Below are 7249 nucleotides of genomic sequence, written 5' to 3'. Positions count from 1 at the left end.
ATTTATATATTATTTATTTAACCATAATATCTCCCCATATAATCTATATATATATATATATATCCTATTAGTTCTAACCATATGTCTATATATATATATATATCATATTATCTAACCATAATTCTACCCATATATCTATATATATATATATATATATATATATATATATATATATATATATATATATATATATATATATATCCCATATATCTACATGCCCATATATCTATATATATATCTATTTAGTCTAATTATAGTCTCCCATATAGTCTATATATATATATATATCCCACATATAGATCTAACCATAGTCTCCCATATAGTCTATATATATATATATATATCCATATATCTCAACCATACTCTCCCATATATAGTCTATATATATATATATATATATCCCATATAGTCTACATATCTCCATTATAGTCTATCTATCTATCTATCTATCTATCTATCTATCTATCTATCTATCTATATATATATCCACATATATCACCCATAGTCTCCCATTATAGTCTATATATATATATCCCATATTTAATCTAACCATAGTCTCATATATTATATATATATATATATATATATCCCATATAGTCTAACCATGTTCTCCCCATATAGTCTATATATATATATATCCATATAGTCTAACCATAGTCTCCCATATATATATATATATATATATATATATCCCATATGAATTCTAACCATAGTCTCCCATATGGTCTATATATATATATATATCATATAATCTAACCATAGTCTCCCATATAGTCTATATATATATATATCCATATAGTCTAACCATAGTCTCATATAGTCTATATATATATATTTAGTCTAACCATCCCCATATTGTTATGTCCCATATATCTAACAATTTTCTATATATAATATATATATATATATATATATATATATATATATATATATATATATATATCCCATATATCTAACCCATAGTCTCCCATATAGTCTATATATATATATCCCCATTTAGTCTAACCACTTAGTCTCCCATATAGTCTATATATATATATATATCCCATTTAGTCTAACCATAGTCTCCCATATAGTCTATATATATATCCCATTTATCACCATATCTCATATATCTTTATCCCCATATGTTCTAACCATAGTCTCAATATAGTCATATATATATATATATATACCCCATTTAGTCTAACAATATGGTCTGATATATATATATATATTTAGTCTAACCATAGTCTCCATATAGTCTATATATATATATCCCCATATGAGTCTAATTATAGTCTTCCATATATCTATATATATATATATATATAATATTATATCCCATATTATCAACCCATAGTCTCCCATATAATCTTATATATATATATATATATTAGTCTAACCATAGTCTCCCATATATCTATATATATATATATATATATATATATATATTTTTCCCATAAATCTAACCATAGTCTCCCTACATAGTCTGTATATATATATATCCCATATAGTCTAACCATAGTCTCCCATATAGTCTATATATATATATATATATATATCATATAATCTAACCATAGTCTCATATATCTATATATATATATATATATCTCTTATCAACCATATCTCCCATATAGTCTATATATATATATATATCCCATTTAGTCTAACCATAAAATTCCTATAGTCTATATATATATATATCCCATTTAGTCTAACCATAGTCTCCCATATATATATATATATATATATCCCATTTAGTCTAGCCTATAGTCTCCCATATAATTATACATATATATTCCCATTTAGTCTAACCATAGTCTCCCATATAGTCTATATATATATATACATATAGTCTAACATAGTCCCATATAGTCTTATATATATATATATATATTCCCATATGAATCTAACCATAGTCTCCCATATAGTCTATATATATATATATATATATATATATATATATCCATATATCTAACCATAGTCTCCCATATAGTCTATATCTATATATATCTATCTATCTATCTATCTATCTATCTATCTACTATCTCTTCTTTTATCCATTTCTCATATCTCTATATATATATATCCATATATCCTAACCATATCTCCCATATATCTTATATATATCTCCATTTAATCCCGTCACAGTCTCTATATTCTATATTATATATATATATATATATATATATATATATATATATATATATATATATATATATATATATTTCCCATATGATCTACCATATCTCCTCTATAGTCTATATATATATATATATATATCCCATATTGATCTAACCATAATGGTCTCATATATCTATATATATTATCCCATATAGTCTAACCATATCTCCTATATAGTCTATATATATATATTCACTATCCATATATCTTTGATCTCCCTACTAGTCTATATATATATATTTATATTTTTTATTTTTTATTTTTATATATCCCATATGATCTAACCATAGTCTCCCATATATCTACTATATATATATATATCCCATAGTCTAACCATAGTCCTCCCATATATCTATATATATATATATCCCATATAGTCTAACCATAGTCTCCCATATAGTCTATATATATCTCCCATATAGTACAACCATAGTCTCCATATTATTTATATATTATATTATATATATATATATATATATATATATTCTGTCTAATAGATTTCTTTTATATATATATATATTCTAACCATAAGTCTCCCCATATAGTCTATATATATAATCCCCATTTAGTCTAACCATAGTCTCCCATATAGTCTATATACATATATATATACTCCCATATAGTCTATCCATATATCTCCCATATAATATATATATATCCCATTTAGTCTAACCATAGTCTCCCATATAGTCTATATATATATATATATATCCCTCACATAGTCTAACCATATCTCCTATAGTCTATATATATATATATATATATATATATCCCATTTATCTAACCATAGTCTCCCATATATCTATATATTATATATTTGATCTAACCATAGTCTCCCATATAGTCTATATATATATATATATATCCCTATAGTCTAACCATAGTTCTCCCATATAGTCTATATATATATATATATCCCATATATCTACCATATCTCCCATTTTTTATATATATATATATCATATAGTCTAACCATAGTCTCCCATATAGTCTATATATATATATATCCCTTGGTCTACCATAGTCTCCCATATAGTCTGTATATATATATATCCCATTAGTCTAACCATAGTCTCCCATATAGTCTATATATATATATATATATATATCCCATATTAATCTAACCATATCTCATATAGTCTATATTATATATATATTTAGTCTAACCATAGTCTCCCATTAGTCTATATATATATATCTTCCATATAGTCTAACCATAGTCTCCCATATAGTCTATATATATATATTTATCATTAGTCTAACCATAGTCTACCCATATAGTCTCATATATATATATATATATATCCCCATATAGTCTAACCATAGTCTCCCATATAGTCTGTATATATATACATATCCATATGAATCTAACCATAGTCTCCCTTATAATCTATACTATATATATATCCCATATAATCTAACCATGGTCTCCCATATATTTATATATATATATCCATATATCTATCCATTCTCCCCATATAGTCTATATATATATATATCCCATATAGTCTAACCATAGTCTCCCATATATAGTCTATATATATATTTCCCATATATCCTATATAGTCTCCCATACAGTCTATATATATTGTACGTCACGAGGGGAGGCTACCCTTTCAGCCCCAACGGGATTGCTCAAGTGAGTGCAAGGAGACAAGGTTCAAACAAAACAAGGATTTTATTATATAGGTCTTGGGAAATTAACAAAAAATATAACAAAATTCTGTTCTCTTGTGGCTCTTTAAGGGTTAACAGTTCAGGATATCCTCTTCCACATCCAAAATCATAATTCTCACTCGCTCAGATACTTTCCACTCTTACACTGTATCCCACGTTGCAGCTGGTGACCACCCAGCAAAAAATCCTTCCAAATGTCTCTCTCACGTATTTCCACAGGTGCATATATCCAAAGGTGAGTATTTCCCCCAAGGTAGAATATCTCCAAATCTTATATTCCTCATGAGTGGACGTGCACACTCTTGTCCCTCCCAGAGCCCATTACTGTGTCCTCTTCACCCCCCAACTTCAGCTCATCCTCCTCATTTGTTTCAGCTGCGTGGGAGAAGATTGGCCATTAGTTCCCACCATACCAGCAGATACCATATTTGGGTTTGCACCACCTCAATTACTCCCTCCAGACTCTCCTCTCGTACATCACACATCCCCCTCCTCGGGACCGCGTCCTTCGGCTCCATCCCCGGGGGCTCCCATTGCCGTGGTGCTTGCCCGCCTGCTCTCTCTTCAACTCCTCCACCTCTAGACCGGCTCCCTCTTTTTGTTTGTCTCTCCTTGAGTTTCTTACTGAGCGCATCCAGCCTTGTTTTTCCGGAGTTTAGCTTCTGTTGAGCAGCTTTCAGTTCCTTCTCTCTCTCTGCCTCCCATTCTTCATCTTGTTCTCCACACTTTCTCCTCTGCCTTCTTCTGACCTCCTTACTACTGCGCAGGGTCTCCTCCCCCTCCTCGATGGTCCTGCCAGCCTCTCCAGCTCCTCCTGTTGCTTAGCTCTGTTGGAGGTTTACTGGATTCTTCTTCTGTCTTCATTCTAACTGTTGCTTTAACAATCATCCTCTCCCGGTCCCCTTCCAGACCAGACAGTTCTTTGTCCAATTCTTATCCGTCTCTGTGTCGTCTGGCACCTCCATCCCTATCCCCGTGGTTTTCATTCAAGCCTTCCCAGGATGAGTCTTGCCTCTCCGTTTCCGAGGTACTGGTTATCCTCTCCTACTCTCTCCAGAGTGGGTAAAGGCTGGGCAGTCTCGTCCCGTGTGGCACAGGGGGGGGAGGGAATCGCCACCCGCCATCGTGTGTATGGTTCCCCGTGTGCTGGTCATTTAAGTTCAGTAATGGGAGGTATTCTCTGGATTGTCCCCATGACACAGAAACTGGGAGGACTTTCCCGGTCAACCGTTGGGCCCCACCAAATCCTTACGCGCCAGGTTGGCCCGGCTGCACCAGAATCCCGTAAGACCTCCACATCATGGTGATTCACAGTTACCGGGCAGGTGGGGGGTTCATCTGCCCCATCTCGACTCCCAAGCGAGGCAACGGTGTGTGGGTGCTGAGCTGGAGGACTCCCGCCCAGTGGGCATAGGTTCATCGGCTGGTTTCCCACACTGCCAGGAGATATGTCCCATCTCCCCACACCGGTAGCACACTGTCATTTCCCCCCTCCTGAGTGTACTTTCTTCTTGACCCCCTGTTTCTGGCTCCCCCCTGGGCCGGGATAGGAGTCCCTGGCTGGCTGGGTTCGAGACCTTGGGGTCCTTTGGACCGGATTCTTCCCATTTGTGAGTGGGGCCGCCCCTCCTGGGGTCTTTTCGGGAAGCTTTCAGCATCTCCGCTGTGGCCTGGTACTTTTCCCAGCTTCCTCTCCCGTGTCAGCCTGTTGACTGATACGTTTTGCCTCATAAGGCGCCACCTGAAGTAGCGATCCACCACACGGCCTCCCACCACTCCCCGCTGCTGTATTCCTCTGCTATCCCGCCATTTCCTTGCGATTCGGACAAGTTCATGCATCTGCTCCCGAGGGGTTGGTCTGGTTGGAAGGTCCAGCTGTGGCGCTGACCACACCAAACTTGTGATCCTTCTCAGATCTCTCAACTTCGGGGCATCATAGTCAGTAACTGGTCACCCGGTCCCAACAGCATTCCGGATTCCGGTTAGAAGGGGGCTAACAACCAACCCATTTTGCTTGCCAGGCTTCCCTAGTGCCGTCCTCAAATGCACATCAGGTATGCCTCAATGTCATCGTTCCCATCTATATAAATTCACTTGCCTTTATTGTCGGGTATTATTTTGGACAGCACCCATCTGTCTCTGCAACTGCAATTTCCTCTGCCTTAGGGTTGCTTTCTTTTGCTCCTCAAAAGCCACGTTTGCTTGCATCTGGGCTTGCTGCCACAACAGGGCTTTCAATATGTCCTCCATTTCAGTCGTGGTCAACTTGCCAAACTGGGTGATCAAACCTTCGTATCCTCCTCTACATGCACTATTACCTTGGCTTGCCCGTATTCTCCCCCATCTGTACTCACGAGGTCACAGCTTTCAGCGGGGATTTCTCCAGTAGTGAAGAACAGGTTCCAACAAAAAGATTTTTTTTATGGTCTTGGGGAAATTATAATAAAATATAAAAATTCTTTCTCTTGTGCTCTTTAAGGGGTTAACAGTTCAGGGATGTCTCTTCCACATCCAAAATCATAATTCTCACTCGCTCAGATACTTCCCCACCTTACTGTATCCTCAGCTAGTGTGCCATACCCAGCAAAAGTCCTTCCAAATGTCTCTCACGTGTTTCCACAGGTGCATATATCCAAAGGTGAGTATTTTCCCGAGGTAAGTATCTCCAAAATCCTTATATTCCTCATGAAGTACGTGCAGCACCTCTTGTCCTCCAGGAGCCCAGCTTGGAGACTGTGTCTCTTCACCCCACAAACCTTCAGCTCATCCTCCACTCATTTTTTCAGCTGCGTGGGAGGGTTATTGGCCATAGAGGGGTGGAGTTCCCGCTCCACTACCAGCAGATGGAGCCATAGCTGTCTGGGTTTGCAGCCACCTCAGGGGGATGTAACGTCCCTCCAGGACACACCTCTCGTTAACATCACAATATATATATTTAGTCTAACCATAAGTCTCCCATATAGATCTTATATATATATATCCCATATAGTCTAACCATAGTCTCCCACATATAGTCTATATATATATATATATATATTCATATATATATTTATATATATAATATATCCCATATATTCTAACCATATCTCATATATCTATACATATACGGTGGGAAAAAAAATATTTATCCTATCAATTGTGCAAGATTCTCCCACTTAAAAAAAATCAGAGAGGCCTGTAATTTTGTCATCATTTTACACCCTATCACACAAAAAAGAGGAAAAAAAATCAATACATTTGGATTTTTATATTTATTTAAATGATGTAAAAATAGTATTTTCAATTTAACAAGTTTCCTCAATACTTTGTTATATACCCTTCATTGGCAATGACTCAGGTCAAACGTTTTCTTAAGTCTTCACAAAGTTCTTTCCCCTTTTTATTTTGCCCATTCACTCCATGCAGA

The 7249-nt window shown here is 35.4% G+C and overlaps 1 pseudogene; it reads left to right on the top strand.

Annotated features, from left to right (window-relative positions):
* LOC121580181 overlaps positions 1-4848 on the top strand; it is a 5857-nt pseudogene extending 1009 nt beyond the window's left edge.
* Positions 4849-7249: the final 2401 nt, after the last annotated feature.

This window comes from Coregonus clupeaformis, chromosome 13 (assembly GCF_020615455.1).
Source record: "Coregonus clupeaformis isolate EN_2021a chromosome 13, ASM2061545v1, whole genome shotgun sequence".
NCBI classification, from domain to species: domain Eukaryota; kingdom Metazoa; phylum Chordata; class Actinopteri; order Salmoniformes; family Salmonidae; genus Coregonus; species Coregonus clupeaformis.
Note: the sequence above shows the minus strand (reverse complement) of the source record. Positions and strands in the feature narration are given on the sequence as shown.